Source organism: Salvia splendens, chromosome 16 (assembly GCF_004379255.2).
Source record: "Salvia splendens isolate huo1 chromosome 16, SspV2, whole genome shotgun sequence".
In the NCBI taxonomy this organism is placed as follows: domain Eukaryota; kingdom Viridiplantae; phylum Streptophyta; class Magnoliopsida; order Lamiales; family Lamiaceae; genus Salvia; species Salvia splendens.
In genome coordinates, this window is record NC_056047.1 from 29741904 (window position 1) to 29766341 (window position 24438).

A 24438-nucleotide genomic window follows, 5' to 3' on the forward strand; every position below is an offset into this window, starting at 1 on the left:
CCACTAATCAGTTTTTACTATATAGTTTAAAACTCGAATCAAGTTAACTTATGTCAATTAGTCATAGACATGGAGAATAGAACGCAATAAACTACTACTATCGAGTGAAAAGTACATTGTACAACAACTTTTTTCATTCAGAATTTCATATAAAAGATAAGAGCATCCACATCCGTGCTCTTGCCAACAAGCACGGATGTGGGCCCGGTCCCACTTTTACTCCCTGCTCTTAGGCAAGAGCACAACACCCACACCCGTGCTCTTCCGCAAGGACAAGCTCAAGGGTCCCACCATTCTATTATTCAATTTAAATAAAAACATTTCCACAAAATTAAAATGCATTAAAAATACCCGGAATAAACTACAAATTACAAAAAAATACATAATTAAAATACAAAAAATTAAAAATTACATAATTAAAATACTAAAAATTAAAAATTACCTAATTAAAATCCTAAAAATTAAAAATTACATAATTAAACACCTAAAAATAAAAATTACCCCCGTGGATGACTATTCATCCGGCTCTACCCCCAATGTTCTTTGGAGACCGCGTATCATCACCACATGCGATTGAAGTTGCTCGGGGGTCAAAGTTGACCTATCGGATAGGTCAAATTGAGTTGGGCCAAAATCACCAACTCGTTGTGGGGGTTGAGGTGGCACATTGGGAGTGGGGGCGGGGGCGGATGGAGTCGCGGCGCGATGGCGGTTGGCCCCCGCCTTCTTCCTTCCTTACGGCCGGCGTTGGGAACTACTCGGGCAGACGTCAGGGCTACCCAAGTTAGCTCCGGCAAGTTGGCAAGCCACATCCTCGGAGCCGGCATCGGATAGGGATACCGACCTCGACCGTTTGGAGGAGGAGCTAGAGGAGGATGATACGCCACCCGTATACTTCGGATGCGCCCACGTCTCCTGCCAAATGTTGAGGTACTTGAATGGCTTGTAGTTCATGGATTGGTAGGTCGCCAGGGCGGAACTGATGATGTCAAGCTCGCTTCGGCCGCTCTCTGCCGACCGCTCTTCCTGGAGGTAATACCGTTGGAACTTTTGGATTTCTTCGTTGGCTCTGTATATGGCATTGCGCACCATACTCTCGTTGCGCTCGATTGTTCCAGCCGGCCGGTTTTGATTGTACCGGCGACAGATGCGCCACCAACAATGGTCACCAGATTGGTTCGTGCCAACCTCCGGATCTTCGGAGATTGACAAGTACGCTTTGAATAATTGCTCCATCTCCCCAGGAGTGTACGGGGTGCGGACACCACGAGTAGGAAGAGAAGGAGTTTGAGAAAGGTCACTCCCTCCCGCTCTAGGTACGGGTGGTTCAGGTGTCCACCCGTATTGCCCTTCGGGGGCATCTTGGTCGTCGATTGGGAAAAGCCGGTAGGCACCCAGAACTTGCGAACCTTGGGTTTGAGGAGGGACCGAATATTTCGTTTCCGGAATAGGAAATGGCTGTGAACCGAATCAATCGGGGTTCCAACCGTGGGAGCCGGAGGGGTGATCGCCAGAGCCGGGCATATTTTTGTTGTGAGTGAAAGAAAGATTAAGAATTGTAAGAATAGAAATGAGAGAATTTAGATGAGAATTGTGTAGTGTGGTGTGAATTTTTGGTGTGGAAGTGGGGGTATTTATAGATGAAAATGTGTATTTTTGGGGAAAAAATTAAAAAATAAATTAAAAGTGGGTAGAAAATGGATATAAATTTTTGGGAAGTTGGAAATTTTTTTTTAATCAGATTTTTTAATTAAAATCCGATTTTTTTTACACAAATTCAAATTGCCAACAGCATTGCAGTTGGCCAATGGACGGCTGACACGTGGGCTGCTCCCTGGCACGGACGTGCTCGATGCATCGAGCACGTCCGTGCCAGCGGCAAGAGAGCAGCGGCGAGCAGCGGGTGTCGCGCCGCTGGCATGGACGGACGGACGGCTGCGCTCAACCGCTATGGATGCTCTAACACTCTACTTAATAGACTAGAAATACATGTCGGCTATCTTTGGTGGGTGTGTATCGTTGTTAAACAACACGTTGTTGGTAAAATAACCGGTTATTTTAAATAAGTTAATTTAATGATATATAAACAACATTTATTGTGGATGGTAAAATGAAGGGTTCGGAGATGTGCTGACTGTATGATTCTTTTGATGGTGAATTCCTAGGTCCAAAGGATTCGCTAGAGCACAGGGTCTAGGAGATCATGAACTTTCAGAATTCAGTCATTGTCACGGCAACCCCCGCTTCAAAACCTCAACCCTCTGCACTATTGGCTAGTATAGGGAAGTCGAGATCGAATCCACGAGGACGGGAGGGTTAGAATGTATTGAGGGAACTTTTGGATGGTTCGACTTCTGCCACGCAACATGAAGGTTGAGTTTTAACTACTAGGCCTGAGAAATTAAATCTAATCTATTGTAACTACCAGATCTGGAGAATTGAAAATACGTAGAATATAAATGCATGCATGGTTCTGAACAAAAATCGACTTTTACTCTGCAGGCTGCCTCCTCTAGTTGTCGTTCTCTTCTCTGTCGCCCTTTTACGACTTTTGTAGAACTATAGTAAGTTTAGGTGGATGTCTCGATAGCCGAATACTACATGCTTGAGGTAGCAGCGGCATTACACGAACATCACTGCCGACAACAATTTTTTACCACCACGGTCATCAAACTTTTGATTAATAGATTTGTTACTTATAGCCTTGAAATTCTCTCTTTCTGCATCCTTTTTCTATTGGATATTTTATTCCAATAATAATTTTGGCCATGAAAGCTCCAAAATTGAATGATAATGTCAAAAGCGTTTTTGCATGTAAGGAAGTAGTTATTCCATAAATATTCAAATTGATTATAAGTATTTCTATAAATACTTAGAATCTATCACATTCATCACCAACTAAACCAGATCCACAACGTTCAATACCATTCCGACTCCGATTCAACCTCAATTCAATAGATCAACTTCGATCTCAACTCCGATCAACAATTCAATTGCGAGAAGCATCCAACTCAGTAAACAGAACAATAAGAATTAGATCCAAAACAAAACCAAAAACGAAACTAGATTAACCATAAACTGCAAATCAAGTCATTAAACAGTCACCGAATTTCCGGCAAAGAAATCGACGAAAGAGAGTACGTGCGAAAAGTAAATTATTTCTTCGCTCCTTATCGGAGCGGTGTTACACTTCTAAACTGAACAAAACACCACACTATACTACCCCAGATCTCCCATGGCACCAAGTGCGCGAGCTAAGTGCGTGAATTCAGAGAGCGAACTGAAATACCCAAGGAAATTTTCTAACAAAGAGCCTCCCAAAAAATACTCCTTCCTTTGATATTTTTCCTCGTATTTATAGGCACGGCTCCAATCCCTAGGGCAATCGGTCTTTGTGATTTGACAATTGTTCCCTTGAGGATTCTGCTCCTTTTCTTCACTTTTTGCTCATGTTTCCTCTACCCTGGTAAATAGAACACGTTCCTGATTCTGGCAGATATTTCAAGCACCTGGACTCATAAATGCGTGTTAGCACTTTAGGAAACACTGAATTTATATCTAAAATAGATGCATGAAACGAGCCTTATCATAAAACAAATTAATACTCTCTCCGTAGACTACAAATCTGTCCCGTGAGATACATTCCTTTTTAGGATATCCTACTATAAGTGAGACTTTTCTTTTAATGGCATAAAGCAGTATTCTATATCTTTCGTACTTTATCATTTCTCCTATGTTTTCTTACACCTAAAAACCTATGCCCAAAAAAATATCTCACACGCAATGAGACGCAGGTAGTAATCTTGTACAGGTATATTTATCTTAAAATAAATTATAAAATTGTCCCACTCTCCCTCTTTCTCTTTTCTAATTTGCTTCTCACTTTCGCCTGACCTATCTCTTATGTCACTCCCGCCGTCCATGCATGATGCGCCTCATATTATGTGTTACATGCAAAGGGGCATCACCGTGGTCGTCAGAAGAAATTGCACTGCAATATTACAATGGTTTTTCTGGCATAAAATATGAAGGTTAATTGAGAAAAGAAAAGACTATTGTAAGAGCATCCGCAATTGCGGACGTCCGACCGGCGTGCCGGACGTTCGCGCAGGACGTCCGCCATTGTGCAAAGGTGACGCGGATACGGACATCCGCTGCTGACACCAGAGTTCCACGGCGTTCCCGGGACGTTCGTCGCGACGTCCTTGCGGACGTCCGCCATTGCGTTGACCCCACGGACGTCCGCGCGGACGTCTCGATTATTTTATATTTTTTTTCAAAAATTCTATAAATACGGCTTGTTGAATTTCATTTCATTCGCACCACTTGTATTACCGAGTATCTCTCTCTCTCTACGTTTTTTTTATATATCCAGAATGGCTAGTAGTGGTAGTGGTAGTGGTTTTGGTGCGGGCGGTAGCGGTGCGGGTGGTAGTGGTGGGGGTATGATGACATTATGAGGCGAATTCATGCATGTGTGGGGGAGGCAGCGGAGAGGGAGATACAGGCGACCTTGGCCCCGGCGGTACCTCGACCCATCCATCATCGATCTATAGTACCCCGGGACCACCTCACTGCACACCGTCGGTTGTACGAGGATTACTTCGCTCCGGAGCCACGATTTGGGGAGAACGTGTTCCGGAGACATTTTAGGATGCATCGTCCGCTCTTTCTGCGTATCGTGGGCGCTTTAGAGCGTCGATACGGGTATTTCAGGGTGCGGGAGGATGCGGCTGGTAATCCCGGCCACACGCCAATTTAGAAGTGCACTGCCGCAATGACGCAGCTGGCATACGGAGGCACGACCGACATGTTCGATGAGTACCTCCACATCGGTGAGACGTCTGCTCGCGATTGCCTTAAGTATTTTTTTCAGGGCGTTAGGGAGATATTCGGGGATAGGTATCTTCGGAAGCCTACCCCCGAAGATTGTTACGCCCTGCTGGATATGCACGGGACTCAGCACGGGTTTCTGGGGATGCTAGGCAGCATAGATTGTATGCATTGGGAGTGGAAGAACTGCCCCACTGCCTGGAAAGGGGTGTACACTACGGGTTTCAAGGGCAAAAATCCCACGATGATCCTTGAAGCGGTAGCTGACTACCGGCTATGGATTTGGCATGCCTATTTTGGAGTAGCCGGGTCGAACAACGACATCAACGTCCTCCAGTCGTCGCCCCTTTTCTACGACCAGTGCATGGGCGTCGGTCCGGCTGTCAATTTCATCGCCAACGGCAACCAGCACAACATGGGCTATTATTTGGCTGATGGGATATACCCTATTTGGCCCGTCTTTGTGAAGACGATCAGATGCCCAACAGAAGAAAAGAAGGTATATTTTGCTGGTCGTCAGGATGCAGCGCGCAAGGATGTGGAGCGGGCATTTGGTGTGCTCCAGAGTCGAAGGGCGGCAGTGAAGGGTCCATCACGGCTGTGGTATACTGAGAGCATCACCGATATCATGTACACATGTATTATCATGCAGAACATGCTTGTCGAAGATGAAGGTCCAGCACTGGCGGATTGGGCCAATGATGATGCTGATGTTGCGGGTCCAAGCCACCGCGTTGCCACTGGCAATGTATGTATGGGTATACCCCATTACGAGGTCGAGCGAGTCCGTGCATTTGCCGACATGCGCCAAAAACAAGGTCATATTCGACTCCAGAACGATATAATTGAAGAAGTATGGCAGCGAAGGGGTCGTCGTAGATGAAAATTTTATTTGTTGAAATGTACTTTTTTAGTTTTTTTTAAATGTACCTTTCTTTTTTTATTTAATGAAATTTTTATTTCGTAATCGTTCCGTAACTTTTAATTCCGTAAATTGTTTAATTCCGTAAATTATTTAATTTGGGGAATTTGTGAATTTTTATTAATGTGGGAAGTCCGTCGGGAAATCATTGGGGAGGTCCGCCACTGTGCAGTGGGAAGTCCTTATGACGTTACAGTGCAGTGGGAAGTCCTTATGACAAGGCAGAAGGTGTTTTTGGGATGTCAGCCGGGACATCCGTACCACTGTGGATGCCCTAAGGCAATAATGGATTCAATATACTCTGGATTAATTAATTAGTTAGATCACATTGAGTTCGAGTTGTGTGCTGGCTCACACATTAATGACAGGTACATGTCTCAATCATAGAACTGCCTCTGTCTATAATACGAGTTATATTTTGTCATTTTATTCCGTCCCAGAATAAAAGTCACATTTCATTTTTACCATAAATAGTAAGTAAGTTTCACATTTTACTAACTCATTTTACTCACATTTTATTATAAAAACAATATAAAAAAGTGAATCTCATATTTCAATAATTTTACAATGCACTATTTCTGTATATTTCTTAAAATTCGTGCCCATAATAAGAGTGACTCCTATTGTAGGCGGAGGGCGTAATTCTTAACAAATGGAAAAAAATATATTTTTAAAAGACTAATGGAGTATTACTTTATTTGCTAATGGAGTATTACTTTATTTGCAAACCCTGCCCATCTCATATCTCATGCCTCATGCCCAACCACCTTTTCTTTCCATTTTCTTTTCCTAACAAGAAAACCTACCATTATTGTATATGAATATAAGATGATATTAGGGGTTAATCCACCAACTTGTTGCAAGAGTTGAGAGTTAATGCAAAATTATTAGATCAAATAACTAAATGGGTTCTAGTTTTATCATGCGAATATCAATATAATTATACAAGTCTATTGGAGTATCAATATCAGGGTTAGTTTAAAAGGAGTAAACAACAAATTTAGGGTAAGTTTAAAAAGAGAAAATAATTAATTTGGAATCTAATGAATGCATGACGCATATTTGTGGTACTTCATTAAAATAAATTGCATCAATGGTCTTTACACTAGAGTTGTAATTCATTTAAGGTATTTTTTTATTTTTTTTGTGCACTATATTCAGGGCAAATTAAAATATTTTTAATTAATCTCATTTCTCATTTCTCTCGTTGATCTCTTATCCTCTCATTATTCTCTCTTAGCATGTGTTTTAAAATAAAAATAATCTTAGATCATTGTTATAAAGAGACCCGGAATATTCTACAAAATCAAGGAGAAGATCACGTATTGAATGAGAAGATTGTGGAGCATCTTTACCACATTATTAGGAAGATTTGATTGAGATAATATCTTCCCATGTATAGTGATTATCTAGCCTATATATGATGTACTATGCCTTTGTGAATATTAAGCAATAAAATTACCCAATTCTACATGGCATCCGAGCAGGTTTGGCTCAGAAAAATATCATCATAGCCCTAGCCCCAAATACACAATTCTCGACCGAAACGGCGAGAAACCAACCACAATCAATATGACCGATGAAAATAAGGATGGACTTGAACCAATTACCGAAAAGATCAGATCGAGCAAGAGCGTTACCGTGGCCTTCAAGTTAAATGGATCGAATTACTCACTGTGGGCACGCCTAATGAAGGTGGCCATTGGCGGTAGGGGAGTCTACCGTCACATCACTGGTATCCCGACTCCACCAAGACCGGGAGAGAAGGGATACACCGATTGGGAGGAGATAGACTTGATAGTCTTCTCATGGATCATCGACAACATGGAGACGCATATCATAGCTGATTTCGTGCATCATCAGACGGCGAAGTCCCTATGGGATACGCTCGCCGTGACCTTCGCGAGCTCAGCCGATTCGTACCTAATCTACGACCTGTGAGAGAAAGCAAGCAAAGTCATTCAGGGAGACTCAAGTTTAGAAGCCTATTGGAGTAAACTCCATGGATTATGGATGGATATCGACCGATGCCCACACAAAACAGTCGACTGCTGCGATAAAGGAGTCTCACAGTATCGAAGCATCAAATCTGAATTGAGGTTATTCAAATTCCTCACCGGACTAAACGAGAGATATGATTGGGTCAGACGTGAAATTCCTCAGTCGATGAAGCGTACGGATGGGTGAAACGGGAGGCAGCTCGATTGAAAATCATGTCACCGGCGTCCGAATCACCCACCGCCGCTGCTGGAAATGACTCATCATCGGGAGTAGGGTTCGGCTTTGGAGCCAGAGAACACCGCCAGTCGCAACCCCAACACCGCAGCCAACCACCGCCACTGTGGAATGCACAAACACACCAAAGATACATGCTTCCAATTAATCGGATATCCCGACTGGTGGGAGGAGGAGAAGGCGGCGAAGGCGAAAATGGCGATTGGAATAGACAGTGGACGAAATTGGGACGGAACAGGGGTGGAAGGGAACCGAGAAACGGTGCAGGTCCAGGAACGGAAGCCCGAAGCCGGTGGCCTCCAGACCGGCGGAGGGCAGCGTGGCGACGGCGGAGGAGGGAGGACGGCCGAGGCGATGGTGGCATCGCTCAAAATGGAAGGCGGCTCGGACAAAGGAGGTAAAGGGTTGGGGAAGACTAAACCCAACCCTAATACTACTCATTTGCTATAAAATCCTCACAAGTTTCATAAATTTCAATTGAGTCCCCGAATTATGCCTGGTCACAAAATTAAACCCCAGACTAAGAAAGCCTTCAAAATGACCCCCAGACAAGGAGATTTCTCGAATTTGACCCCATTTTGTGTAAAAATTCGTTTGCTCCCCTAGAAACCTTGTCATATGCATTTGAGGCCCGAGATTGTGATGAATTTGACGATATAGGCTGGATTTTTTACTGTGGGGCCACTGATACCATGACGTATGATAAAAGGGATTTGGTGAAATTTTATAAAACCCATAAGTCACATATCCAAACAGCCAATGGGGGGTTAACTCCAGTTGAAGGAGCATGGACTATAGAAATACTCCCTAATGTGCAGATTACGAATTGTCTCTATGTGCTGAACTTATCTCAGAAATTAATGTCGATTAATCATGTGACTAAGGAATTGAACTGTACCCTGCTGATGCAACCAAACTTTTATCCGGACGGGGAGGATTATTGGACGTGGCACTGAACGCCGTGGACTCTATTTTGTAGATGAGATCGCTCGACACGATGGTACGGCGATGCTTGCTCACGGACCCACTACCCAGGAGACTTGGCTCTGGCACCGAAGAATGGGTCATACTTCTCCGGGTTATCTGAAATCTTTATTTCTCAAACTTTTTGTTCCTAAAGACTTTTCTTGTGAATCGTGTGTTTTGGCCAAGAGCCACCGTAATTCTTTTAAACCCAATGATACACATGTTGAGACTGTTTTCTCTTTAATACATTCTGATATGTGGGGCCCAGCACCTATTGGTAATAGTTCAGGGTTTAAATACTTTGTGATATTTGTTGATGATTGCAGTAGGGCTACATGTGTATATTTTATGAAACATAAGTCAGAGGTTGTTGAAAAATTTATTTTATTCTATAAAATGGTCCAAACCCAATTTCAAACAACCATTAAAATCCTACGGTCGGACAACGGGGGGGAATTCGTGAATCATTCTATGTCTCAGTTTTTTAAGGATAACGGGTTAATCCACCAAACTTCATGCCCTCACACACCAGAATAAAATGGGGTAGCAGCGAGGAAGAATAGGATCATCCTTGAAATGACTCGAGCACTTCTTTTTTATTCCAAAGTCCCACCAATGTTTTGGCCTGAAGCTGTAGCTACTTCTGTTTACCTCCTAAACCGCCTTCCCACAAAAACACTACATGGAAAAACTCCTTTGGACCACCTGACTACCTTAACACAAATCCCTGCGGCCTTATCTCTTCCCCCAAAAATTTTCGGTTGCACTGTCTACGTATATGTTCCAAAACAAGAAAGAACCAAATTTTCTCCGTGTGCAATTAAGTGTGTATTTATGGGGTATGGGATCACTCAGAAGGGCTATAGATGTTATGACCCTAAAACTAAGAGAATTACCACTACCATGAATTGCAACTTCCTCGAAACAGAATTTTATTACCACCTTGGGACTCAGGGGGAGAGTGAGAGACAGGGGGAGACCCAAGAAAGCGACTCCCTTCGGTGGCATGTGCCAAGTCAGTTCGATATGGGACCACCAGAGCAAGTTGGTACCATCCATGAGTCGAATTTGTCTACAGAAATGAGCCCTTCAGCGCTTCCGCCGCCATCCTCTGATCTAACCGTACCGGAATCCGAGGTAATCTCTGGCACACTTTCTGAGGATACGATTAGTACTTCTAACCCCCCTGATACAGAGGAAGACACCACTATTGACCAAGACACAGGACAATAAGTACTTCCGCTGCGCAGTACAAGAGGAATCCCTCCCAAGAGATATTCACCAGGGAGGATAGGAAGAAGAAGTAGATACTCAATATCAAGCTTTGCTGAAGCTAATATCTCCAAAATGGCAAGGGCATTCCAAACTGCACTATACGAGGAGGAGATACCTCGAACATTTGAAGAAGCCATAAAAATCAAACATTCGAAGGAAGCAATGCTGGTTGAGATGAAAGCCTTGCAGAGAAATCACACATGGGAGATCAGTTCACTACCCAAAGGGAAGCATACCGTAAGGTGCAGATGGGTCTTCACTATCAAAATGAGACCAGATGGAAGTATTGAACGATATAAAGCTCGACTGGTGGCGAAAGGATACACTCAAACTCAAGGTATCGACTATTCTGAAACATTCTCTCCAGTTGCCAAAATGAATACTGTAAGAGTACTTCTATCTATAGCGGCAAATAAAGACTGACCTCTCCATCAGTATGATGTCACTAACGCTTTCCTTCATGGATAATTGAAAGACCCGATTTACATGGAAGCTCCACCAGGTTTTTCAGAAGAGTTCGGGCTAGAGAAGGTGTGTAAGTTGAAGAAAACCCTATACGGGTTAAAACAATCTCCAAGAGCATGGTTTGGCAGATTCATAGAGGTGATGAAGAAATATAGGTATCAACAAAGCAGTTCTGATCACACACTATTCATCAAACGAGAAGGTGAGAAAATTACTTGCTTGATAATTTATGTGGATGATATGATTATCACTGGAGATAATGACGCCGAGATAGAGCGACTAAAGGGGCATCTTGCTGCGGAATTTGAAATGAAGAATCTGGGTGACCTTAAGTACTTCCTCGGGATTGAAGTACTTAGATCTGGAAAAGGGATTTTTATTAGCCAACTCAAGTATATACTGGATCTCTTGGCAGAGATAGGAATGTTGGACTGTAGGCCAGCAGACACTCCTATAGTTCAGAATCATGGGCTCCAAATCATAAAAGGAGCAAACCCTACTGATCGGGGAAGATACCAGAGACTCGTTGGGAAACTCATCTACTTATCCCATACTAGGCCAGACATTGCCTATGCTGTAGGAGTCCTCAGCCAATTTATGCACAGTCCTCGAGAAGAACATTGGGAGGCAACGCTTAGAGTGGCACGATACTTGAAAGGAACTGCCGGACATGGAGTACTGTTCGGAAGAATGGGCACCTAGACATCCACGGATATACTGATGCAGACTGGGCAGGGAACTTGATGGACAGACGATCCACCGGAGAATACTTCACCTTCGTTGGTGGAAACTTGGTAACTTCGAGAAGTAAAAATCAGAAGGTAGTGGCACTCTCAAGTGCCGAGGCTGAATTCCAAGGTATTAGAAGTGGCTTAACCGAAATACTATGGCTTAGAAGATTGATGAGAGAGTTGGACTTGGAGTCACAGAAGATTTGCAAGCTGTTATGCGATAATAAAGCTGCAATCAGCATTTCAGAGAATCCAGTGCAACATGACAGAACGAAACACGTCGAGATTGATCGACATTTCATAAAGGAAAATCTTGAGGAGAAGATAGTGGAGATCCCCTATGTAAAATCAGAAGATCAACTAGCAGACATCTTGACTAAGACCGTCTCCACAAAGAATTACCAAGAAGTGTTGGGCAAGTTAAGTTTTGGAGACCCCGTCACTTAACTTGAGGGGGAGTGTTAGAAAGAGACCCGGAGTATTCTACAAAATCAAGGAGAAGATCACGTATTGAATGAGAAGATTGCGGATCATCTTTACCACATTATTAGGAAGATTTGATTGAGATAATATCTCACCATGTATAGTGATTATCTAGCCTATATATGATGTACTATGCCTTTGTGAATATTAAGCAATAAAATTACCCAATTCTACAATTTAGGGATAATTTTATATAGTCTTTAAAATGGCTCATTATACGGATTTTATATGGTTCAAATGTTATGTATAATGTTCGATGTTACAAATATATATAGTTAATATTTGACAAAAAAAACTAATGTTTCATTTGGGAACATTTAGGAACTCGGAATTCGGGCCATGGAATTGGAATTGGTGGTTTCAATTCCGATTTCGATGTTTGGTATTACAAAAATATTTAGATTTGGAACTAAATTACAATTTCAAATAACTCAATTCCACAATTTAAATTCCATATACTGAAGTAGATAATTAAAGTTTCAAATTTCTATAAATTAGATACATTTTGTGCATATATCCACTTCACACACATACACAAAACACACACATTACACGTACTACACAAACTGCACACTACACCCTACACACGAACATGCACAATGTACACCCACCGCACACATACATACACAAAATACGTATTGCACACAAACATACACAAAATACATACACTGCACACACTACACACTACACACACATATACATAAAATACATACGTTGCACACACGCACACACGCAGACACATACACAAAATAGACATAGTACACACACTACAAACTGCACACATTACACACGCATACACTGCACACGAACAGACACAAAATGCACACACATACATAAAATACACACACTATACACACACTATACATACTCACACACCAAAATGAAAAATTGAACCAAATTGAACTATCCAAAACACCAAACCCGAAAAATTGAAATCCAAACTATAAAATCAATCAGAACTAGGGGTGGGCAAAAAAACCAAAACTCAAATATCCAAACCGATCCAAACCGAAAATTTGAAATTAAGTTCGGTTTATTCGATTTTTTGGTTTTTCAGTTTTTCGGTTCAGTTTTAAAATTTTGAAAATTTTAGTTTTTCGGTTCAGTTCGGTTCGGATGTAAAAAAACCGAAAAACCGAATTATATTTAATATATTAATTATTTATATAGAGAGAGAGAGAATACTTAAAACTCCAACCCTATAATAGAATGATATTCATTCCGCCTCCATTCTTTATTTCCACTCTCTAAACCTAAAACTCTCCATCTCCAATCCTCCCAAGTCTAAATCGACGGCTATCTCCTCCAGATTCCAGATCGTCGCCTCCAGCCCGTCGCCTCTGCCCTACAGCCGTGCTCCAGTCCGTTGCCTCCGCCCTACAGCCGTTCTTCAGTCCGCTGCCTCCCGTCCCCACTTCGTCGCCTCTCCACCCAACCCTCCATCGCCTCCGCCCTTAAGCTATCCACGCCGCCTCCAGGAAGCTAGGTACAGATTCAAACTTATGTTTATGCATTAAATGGTAAGATGTCCACGCCCAGATTTAAAATTTCGATATTGAGCTATATAGTTTATGTATTGTTACTTATTTAGATGATTAAATTGTTTGTGTTAATTTTAAATATGTTGAAATTCAGTGTAATTTTCTCTAATTTACTGATTTCATATGGACATATGGTCAAATTGAACATTTTCCCACTACTGTCATTAGGATTTTCAATAATATTGTTGTAATTTTCTTAATGTTTCTTCTTGTAGGTGTTGAACAATAAAAGTGAAATAGTTGCAGATGTCCTTGGTATTTGGAAGTTGGAGCAAGAAAAAGTTACGAAGGCTAGATCTAGAAAGGAACTTGCAGAGAAGTTCAACAGATATTGAAGAGTGACCACAATGAAATCTCCATTAGTTAATCATGTTGCCTACATATTTATGAAATTTTATTTTTGTTGATGGTGATATTGTAGCCTAAATATTTATTTTTGTTAGTTGAGATGTTAATCATGCTATGGTTTAATTGTGAATACTTGGTTTTAATTTCGATTTTTCGGTTTATTAGTTTTTCAGTTTTTTGATTTTTTCAAATCTAATATAATTTCAGTTTTTCGATTTTTATAGTTCAGTTTTCGATTTTTCAGTTTTCGATTTTCGGTTTTTCGATTTCGGTTCGGTTTGGACGAAAAAACAAACCGAAACCCAAATGTATACCCTTAATCTGAACTGAAAATTTGAAATTGCATAAATATATAAAAAAAATTAAAATTGCACAATATATCCAAAAATACTTAAAACCAAAAATAAATTTTTGATAATTAACACAAAAATTATGTAGTGTCAACCAAATAACATATCCTAAACAATTACAAACTTTATAAAATTCAAATATTATTACATTTCTTAATGTTCCCTTCGTCTCTAAAAAGTAAGTGTAACTTTTGATAGGAGAGAGGAAGGGAAATAGTAGTTGTGTCACGACCGCACTTCCTAAGAATAGAAAGCACGGTGAATCGCGACTAGTGGGGGAATTAAGAAGCGGGAAGAAGGGGGAAAACAATCCAAGGGGTACAACATGTAGATCAAAGACGAAATTTCGTTTATCGAACAAAGTTTCAAATCCCGAAAGTACATAACGTGAATGACATAGTTTGACAATCCAAAGGAAATAAAAGAAATTCTTAAAACATAGAGTAGCGGAAGCAATTGAGAGTTTGGCCACTACTATGTATGAAGACACAATAGTAACCGGAACAGTTATTGAATACAATTCCGGAATCATTGCTCAACATCCTCCGCCTCCCGTCCTCGCTCAACCTGCACATAGGGAAAACATATGCAGGGGCTGAGTACTTAATGCACCCAGTGAACTCATGCCCGAAATACATTTATCGATAGAATTATGTCAGCCATCATTGAGTGAAACTCGGGTATTTCTTTAAAAGGCCGAGAAACACTAAAATCATTCCTTTAATAAAAATAGTGTGCGCGGACAATCGTCATCCTCCATCATATACCATATCTGAACCATCATGTGAAACGAGAATGTGGCCACAAACTCGATCACTGGACCGGCCGACCTAAGGACGGCTCACGATCCCCATCAGTGCACTAGCCTAAGTATGGCTTGGACCCTAGTTAGACCCGAATTCGTTAACCATCAAAGTCTAGTAGAACATTATTCTAGTAGACAATCAGATAGGCAATTCAAAACATAAAGTACGGCATGACATAATATTTAAACCACCCTTATCTCACCATAAACACATCAATTGCAATTAAAGAGTTTAAGTAATAAAGCCCACCTCAAAGCTTAGAGTTTTCCTTAAGTAGCTTCTCGTTCCGACTTTTAGCGGCCGTGCGAACCACCTTTTCGGAAAATACATAAAGTACACATCAATCTCGGTAACGAAGACATTTAGAATGCATGCACTCTAATTAGAATCTTTTATTTCTCTTTCTCGGTTTTCATGCATTTTCGGTTATTCTCGGTTCCTCGTATTTTCTGTGACGTCGAAAATAATTTTAAAAAAAAATTATTTAAGCATATACTTTAATTATCACAATTATTTACCTTTGAAAAGTACTATTTCATGCTTAGGGTAAATTATTCATTCTTCAAACGTTCCGAGCTTTAATTAAATAATTTCCCGCGATTTAAATTAATTGACGGCCCAAAAGATATATTTACTTAGCTCGCCTTATTCCTCCAAAAATAATTGGTGAGGCCCAAGTAAAAAGAGAAAAACAAAAAAAACATGGCTCAATCTTATCTCACTCTCTATCTCCTCTCCCTCTCTCTCTCCGACTCTCTCTCTTCGACTGAAACCACGAGCAGCCGCTGCCGCCGCTCGTCGCCGGGAGGGCTGCTGCCCGTCGGAAGCTGCTGTCGCCGCCGGGGAGGTCGCGAAGCCGTGCTGCCTCGGTTCGCCGCCGTCGCAGGGCCGCAGGGAAGAAGCTGTTGTCGCCGTTCACCCGCCGTCGCCGCCTGCTCCAGCGCCGCTGCTGTCTCGCCGGGGAGAGGAACGACATGGTCGTCGCCGTGGGAGGCCCAGCCTCCGGGACGTCGGCGGCACCGGGAGAGTCGAGCGCGGCATGTCCGCCGCTGCCCGTCGCCGGCGGTGACTTCTTCTCGTTCGAAACTACCCCGAACGACCCCGAATCAACCCCCAACACGCGTTTTCATTATAAAGTTAAGTTCTTTCATAGTTTCGGTTACGTATGGTGATCGTTTGGTTGATTCTTAGTTGATGTTATTTGGTTGGGTTATGGAATACGAAGGTGTAAAAACAAATATGAAAGGCTATAATAATCTCATGCTTGGATATAGGAAAGAATTATACCTCCAAAAATGGTTGAATTTGGTAGAAGAAACACAAAAGATGGTAGCTAAAACTTCCTCCCTTCCTCTCGACAATCTCCCTCTCGGCTCCTCTCACTTTTTTTTTCTTTGTTTTCTTTGTTGTGTAATGTGAAGTGTCCGAGAATGGATTAAAGAGGAGTGGTGGTGGCTCTTGGATGGTAGCATTGATGAGGAAGATGGAGAGGTGGAGAAAATGGAGAGTCTCCTCTTTGAGAAGGAAACCGTCGGCCATAAGTAGAAAGAAAAGTAGAGGAAGAGAAGGGGGGGAGGGGGGAGGGCTTGGTCCACTTTAAATTCATGCTTGGGCTTCAATAATTTATTTTGGTTTGGGATCAATTTAATTGGAAGCCCAAGTTAGAAATAATATCATTATTTGATGGATTAAAAGAGTAATTAGGATCCAAGTTATTTTGTAATTAATTGGACTCTAATTTATTTTTAAAAAAACCCAAAATAAGTTCATACTTTATTTTTTCGTATTTTCCTTCGATAATTAAAATTTACGGGTCTTTATTAATTTTGGTTATCTCGTTCTTCACAACCAAAAAAAATTAAAGTACGTTTATCGGCACAACTTATATTTGGTGTTGTCCCAAATATAATCACTTCAACCATTCCTCGATTTACGCACGTCGTCTTCCAAAAAAAATATTCATCTCCACGTATTTCATTCGTCTTGCTAAATATAGCAATATCGTCGTCATTCTTTCAACGAGACCTTCAACATGTCTCTCAATGTTCATAAAAAAGGACGTTCCAAAAAAAAATCACATCATCACATAGAAACCTTACTATTTTCCAAAGCACATTTAACGAGAAACATAGCATGCATAAATATTTTATATTAATTATTTCATGACATGCTTTAATTTAGTACTTTAAAAGTACGGGCGTTACATTCTACCTACCTAATAGAAATTTTATCCCGAAATTTACTCATTTCTAACGAACAACTCCGGGTATTTCTCTTTCATTTTATCCCCCAGTTCCCAAGTAGCCTCCTCGTGGCCATGGTGTTTCCACAGTACTTTCACGGACGCGATCGATTTATTCCTCAATTCTTGCACTTTCCTGTCCAGAATAGCTTCGGGCTTCTCCTCATAACTCAAGTCGGGATTCAATATCGTTTCCTCTTGATGAACCACGTGTTTGGGATCGAACACATACTTTCGTAATTGTGACACACAGAAAACATTATGCACAGTCCCAAAACCTCGTTATACCAAACCTCGTTACCCCCTTCGACAGAGATACCTTCAAGAACACCTTATCTCCCGTATTGAACTGTAAATCTGTACGCCGGACATCAGCATACGACTTCTGTCGGTCTTGAGCTTCTTTTATCCTTTGTCGAATTTGTCGCACGACCTCAATCATCTCTTCGACCGAATCTGGCCCGAGTATTTTTCTTTCACCAACCTCATCCCAGTAGAGTGGTGATCTAATGGGGCCATATTATTGTCGTCTGGAAACTGTTGTTATAGGCAAACTCGATCAACGGTAGTACAACTTCCCAATTTTCTCCTCTGTCAAGAACCACGGCTCTCAACATATCCTCGAGAGTTTGAATCGTTCTCTCAGACTGTCCATCGGTTTGTGGATGGAAAGCAGTACTAAAATTCAGTCGTGTACCAAGCTCTCGTTGCAGACTTATCCAAAACCTTGAAGTGAACCTTGTATCTCGGTCTGACGTGATTGTTACTGGCACCCCATGTAGCCGAATGATTTCTTTCACATAAATCCGAGCCAGTTTGTCGGATCCATGAGTTATAGGGATAGGTATAAAATGCGCACTCTTGGTGAGGCGGTCTATGATTACCCAAATGGCTGTATTCCCTTGCCGGGTCTTTGGTAATCCCGTCACAAAATCCATGGCGATATGTTCCCATTTCCACTCCGGAATTTCCAACGGTTGCAGCTTCCCATAGGGTCGTTGATGTAAAGCTTTTACTTGTTGACACGCCAAACATCTTTCCACAAACGAAGCTATGTCCCTCTTCATTCCATCCCACCAGAATGATCCCTTCAAGTCCTGGTACATCTTTGTACTTCCAGGATGAGCGGTGTATGGAGTCTCGTGTGCCTCGATCAAAATTTCTTTTCGAAGTCCTTCGTCGTCTGGCACACAAAGTCTCCCTTCATAAGTGAGAGCATTATCAGCCTCCTCTCGAAATTTCTCTTGCTCGCCCTTCCTCACCTTCAGTCAAACCTTCTCTAAATTTTCATCATTTCGTTGTCCTTCTATTATCCTTGTTCGCAGATCGGATACCACTACCAAGGTGGCGATCTTTCCTTTCACCTTCTTCGGAGCTCTAATTCCAATCGCATTTTGCTGAATTCGCGAATCAACTCCGCTTGTTGAGTGAGAAAGGTTGCCAATTGTGGTTTGGCTTTCCGGCTCAATGCATCGGCCACTACGTTTGCCTTGCCCGGATGATAGTTAATGCCACAGTCATAATCCTTGACCAATTCAAGCCATCTGCGTTGTCTCATGTTCAAATCTTTCTGCTCAAAGAAGTATTTCAGACTCTTATGGTCGGTAAAAATCTCACACCGAACTCCATAGAGATGGTGCCTCCAAATCGTCAATGCGTGCACAACGGCTGCTAATTCTAGGTCATGAGTGGGGTAGTTCAGTTCGTGTGGCCTCAACTGCCGTGAAGCATAGGCAATCACCTTACCATTCTGCATCAAAACACATCCGAGTCTAACCTTAGACGCGTCAGTGTAAACCACATAGTCTACTCCCAGTTCCGGCACGGCTAGAATAGGTGCGGTGGTCAACTTATCCTTCAACAATTGGAAACTAGCCTCACACTCCGGTGTCCAATTGACCTTGGTCCCCTTCTTCAGTTGTTGAGTCATCGGCCTTGCGATTTTAGAAAATCCTTCAATAAATCTCCGGTAGTACCCTGCCAGACCAAGGAAACTCCGAATCTCGTTTGGGGTTTTTGGTGCCTTCCACTGTTGTACGGCCTCCACCTTTGTGGGGTCAACTCGAATCCCTTCGGCCGTCACAATATACCCCAGAAAGTTTACTTCCTTTAGCCAGAAATCACACTTACTGAACTTGGCGTACAACTTCTCCGTTCTTAGTGTTTCCAGCGTGATCCTTAGGTACTCCTCATGTTCTTTTTCATTCTTCGAGTAAACCAGCACATCATCTATGAACACCAGGACGAACTTGTCCAAGTAGGGGTGGAATACTCGATTCATTAAGTCCATAAATACTGCAGGTGCATTTGTCAGTCCAAACGGCATTACTACAAACTCATAATGCCCATACCTCGTTCGGAACGCCGTCTTGGGTATGTCTTCTCTTCGTACTCTCAGCTGATGATATCCTGACCTTAAGTCCATTTTTGAAAATACTCCTGCTTCCCTAAGTTGGTCGAACAGGTCGTCTATCCTCGGCAGAGGATACTTGTTCTTGAGAGTTAATTTGTTCAGTTCTCGGTAGTTTATGCACATTCTCAAGGTCCCGTCTTTCTTCTTCACAAATAGCATAGGTGCTCCCCACGGCGATACACTGGGTCGGATAAAACCCAAGTCCAAAAGTTCTTGTAGCTGGATTTTGAGTTCTTTCAACTCTTTCGGTGCCATCCTATAAGGTGCCTTCGATACTGGTGCGGCTCCTGGTTCCAGATCGATAGTAAACTCCAATTGTTGATCAGGCGGAGGGCCTGGCAACGCGTCGGGAAACACGTCGGGAAACACGTCGGGAAACTCACGTACTACCGCCACATCTTCAACTTTCCTTTCTTTCTTGTCATGTCCTTGTAGATAAACGAGATAGGCAGGACGCCCCTTTCTAATCATCGTAGTTGCTTGAAGTGCCGATATCACACAAGTCCGCTGATTCATCGAAATCCCGTGGAAAGTAGAGGGCTCCTTCCCCGGGGTTTGTAACGAGATTTGTCTCTCTTGGCATCGAATAGTGGCATAGTTTTCAGCTAGCCAGTCCATCCCCAGAATAATGTCAACGTTTTCCATTGGCATAACATGTAGGTTGTGAGCCACTAAGTTAAGTTCTCCCATCATAAATTCTATGTTCGAGCAAGATTGTGAAAGGTATATAAGGCCTCCTACCGGTGAGTTCACATTCATCTTATGTTCAAGTTCATCAACAGGAAGTCTTAAAGCATTTACGCAGGAGTGCGATATAAAGGAGTGTGACGCACCCGTATCAAACAGAACAGCAACTGGCATGTCAAGTAGCGTTCTCATACCTGCCAAATTATCTTGTTTTGGATCTCCCTGTGGGGCTTTAGCTTGCTTGCGTCCCAAGGCATAGGCCCTAGCTTGAGTGGGATATGGTTGGCGACGCTGCTGCGGCTGCTGAGGTGGTGTGGGATTCCCTCGAGGCCCATTCGTTGTTCCCCCAACTCCAGTGTTATTGTTGCTCGAGCACTCTTTGGCGAAGTGTCCAACTCCACCACACTTGTAGCACACGTTTGTCCCGACTCTGCACTCCCCCATGTGGTTCTTCTGGCACTTAGCGTAGGGAGGTGCTCTCTAACGGAAATCTCCACTTTGGTATGGAGCAGCTTGCTTTCCTTTGCCCCGAGCAGAGTTTGGGGTACCCTGGAACCTCTTGTTGTCAAAGGGTTCACGGTTCCCGTCCCACTTCCTCTTATCTCGGAAATTCTGCTGTGGGGTCGGCGGTGTGGGTGTAATTGTCTTTTCCCGTGGCATCGCTTCCTCCACGTCCAATGCACGAGACAATGACTCGACATACGAGAGTCTTCCACAGCATGCTAGAGCCATTCTTATTTCGTGCCTCAGACCGGCACAAAACTTCTCCGATATTTTCTCGTCAGTATTCACATGCTCCGGTGCGTATCGCGACATGTCGCATATGGCACGGTCATATTCAGTCACTGTCATCCGCCTCCTTAGCCTTGCGGTAACTCCTCGGGATATACTTATCATAGAGTTCCTCCTTAAAGTCTTCCCAAGTTAGGGCGTCCAGTTGTTCCTGCGACATCGTTCGCTGCTTGGTCTCCCACCAAAATTCCGCGGACCCCATGAGCTGGTAGGTCACGCACAATAGGCGCTCCTGATCGGTGCACCTTAGGAACTTGAAGATACGTTCTATGGCCCGAATCCAGGTCTCAGCCTTGGCCGGATCTCCCATTCCATCGAAAATGGGAGGACGTTCCTTCCGAAACTCCTTCTCAATGTTTCGTTCCGGCTGTGGCGGTGGTGGAGGTGGTGGTGGTGGTTGTCCTTCAGGGCCCACACTACTTTGGGTCTCGTTGCTTGCCTCATTCTCATGATGAACGGCTGCACGTCGGGGAGGCATTCTGTTCAACACATGCGTTAGTACCAAAAGTCCGATTTTACCATCACCACACCACACCACACAACCTTCCCAAAAGTGATTTCACAAACTTTCCCACACATAACAAGGTAAAACGAACACAACGATAAAACAACGGAAACTTTATTAACTTAAAACAAAACAGTACGTGTTTCCACAAGGTCTTTGCAACAAGGAAAACCAAAACTTTAAAGAAAACATTACATCGTTCGCCAAAACAAAACATTCAAAGCTAGCAAAACAGTAAAAGGAACACTACTCCTCGGGAGCTCTCTCATAATTCGTCCATTCCTCACTTTCAACCTCAACCTCCCTTCCAAGGGGCTCTTCTTCGGGGTCATCCTCATCCTCCATGGGATCCTCCTCGTCTTCAAGGGGTTCTTCCTCATCTTCAAGAGGATCTTCCTCCTCTTCCTCATCGTTCTCCCTCACATAAGTAGCGACGTCGATATGCTTATCGACCACTAGAACTTCCGTCGCGGGAGGTGCGGAGGTGCGCATCCCAAGTCTCCTCCTCTTGGGGAAGTTTGGTTGCGGCGTCTCACCCTCGTACCGACCCCCGCTGTAGGGGCTGCGACTCGATAAGGATGCCTCCCTCATAGGTGGAGCATAGGGTGGCGGTCCGTCATGAACATCGACCAGGGCTTCCAAGAGGACCTTCACAAAACCATTCATGTCTCCTTGTACACTATAGTCAGGGAGCTCATGCCAAATGTATGGCCGCGAAGCCTCGTCGGCCCACCTATTCCAAGGTGCCGGTAATTCATCAATCAATCTCTTAATGCCTTCATAGTGCCTCACTCCACACCCATGAGCATCCCGCCATAGTTCCAGGTAGTCGGCAACATAAGACATCAAAGGGGCCCTCTCATCTCTCTCGAACCCGCGATACAGTTCCACCGCCCGCAGTCCATTCTTGACGTACCTTCTCCTTAGCGGTGCGTGGATTATGATCGCCATCTACATGAAAGTAAGTTCCCTTAGCAACCAGTCGCAGAAAAGAATAAAGCAAGGTAGAGAAAGAAAAAACGCGTAGGGAACGTCATACGTGCTACCGTGCATATACCTGTCGATTTCCATAAGGAAAAGTCATAACAATTATTTCCCTTTTTTTTGTTATCATCTAAGGATAGATGTTGCGTATTTTATAAACGTAGCAATCTGCAATTTCATCGATATTTCGATCTAGCGTTAATCGCGCTTCACAAGGTTGTCCTTATCTCATCATCTCATCATCCCTTGGAATTCGCGCCCCATTCGTTCCATCAATACTTGTATCGTCATCAATGAAGAAATTCGTATGAACGACTAGCCTACACCAAAGGCTGTTGAAGTCTACTTCTCAAACATTCCCATTCGTTATCACTTCCAACATGTCTCGTTCAAACTTTTACCTTCTTTCTTGTTGAGCGCGGTGAGACGGAGTGTTGAGCCTTAAATGGATACTCTTTTAGTCTAGCAAAACGAGTCTAGACTAGATTGAATAAACGACTCTCGGTCCAGAGCGGAAAGAAAAAAATCGCTCTGATACCATTCTGTCACGACTGCACTTCCTAAGGATAGAAAGCACGGTGAATCGCGACTAGTGGGGGAATTAAGAAGCGGGAAGAAGGGGGAAAACAATCCAAGGGGTACAACATGTAGATCAAAGACGAAATTTCATTTATCGAACAAAGTTTCAAATCCCGAAAGTACATAATGTGAATGACATAGTTTGATAATCCAAAGGAAATAAAAGAAATTCTTAAAACGTAGAGTAGCGGAAGCAATTGAGAGTTTGGCTACTACTATGTATGAAGATACAATAGTAACCGGAACAGTTATTGAATACAATTCCGGAATCATTGCTCAACATACTCCGCCTCCCGTCCTCGCTCAACCTGCACATAGGGAAAACATATGCAGGGGCTGAGTACTTGATGTACCCAGTGAACTCATGCCCAAAATACATTTATCGGTAGAATTATGTCAGCCATCATTGAGTGAAACTCAGGTTTTTCTTTAAAATGCCGAGAAACACTAAAATCATTCCTTTAATAAAAATAGTGTCCGCGCGGACAATCGTCATCCTCCATCATATACCATATCTGAACCATCATGTGAAACGAGAATGTAGCCACAAACTCGATCACTGGACCGGCTTACCTAAGGGACGGCTCACGATCCCCATCAGTGCACCAGCCTAAGTGGGGCTTGGACCCTAGTTAGACCCGAATTCGTTAACCATCAAAGTCTAGTAGAACATTATTCTAGTAGACAATCAGATAGGCAATTCAAAACAAAAAGCACGGCATGACATAATATTGAAACCACCCTTATCTCACCATAAACACATCAATTGCAATTGAAGAGTTTAAGTAATAAAGCCCACCTCAAAGCTTAGAGTTTTCCTTAAGTAGCTTCTCGTTCCTACTTTTAGCGGCCGTGCGAATCACCTTTTCGGAAAATACATAAAGTACACATCAATCTCGGTAACAAAGACATTTAGAATGCATGCACTCTAATTAGAATCTTTTATTTCTCTTTCTCGGTTTTCGTGCATTTTCGGTTATTCGGCGGCCTCCCAAGGCGTCGCGTGCGACGCCGGTCGGCCACTTACGCTCGTTCTTTCCTCCGTTGGTTCCTCGTATTTTCTGTGACGTCGAAAATAATTTCAAAAAAAAATTATTTAAGCGTATACTTTAATTATCGCAATTATTTACCTTTGAAAAGTACTATTTCATGCTTAGGGTAAATTATTCATTCTTCAAACGTTCCTAGCTTTAATTAAATAATTTCCCGCGATTTAAATTAATTGACGGCCCAAAAGATATATTTACTTAGCCCACCTTATTCCTCCAAAAATAATTGGTG

General features: G+C 42.7%; 1 long non-coding RNA gene across 2 annotated transcripts; it reads left to right on the forward strand.

The window, feature by feature from the left end:
- Window positions 1-13124: 13124 nt before the first annotated feature.
- Window positions 13125-13942, forward strand: LOC121770019. Of its 2 annotated transcripts, none has more exons than XR_006043735.1 (2): window positions 13125-13430; window positions 13667-13942. It is a non-coding gene; the product is annotated as an uncharacterized LOC121770019 (long non-coding RNA). The 2 variants fall into 2 exon arrangements; XR_006043736.1 differs by having other exon boundaries at window positions 13125-13396.
- Window positions 13943-24438: the final 10496 nt, after the last annotated feature.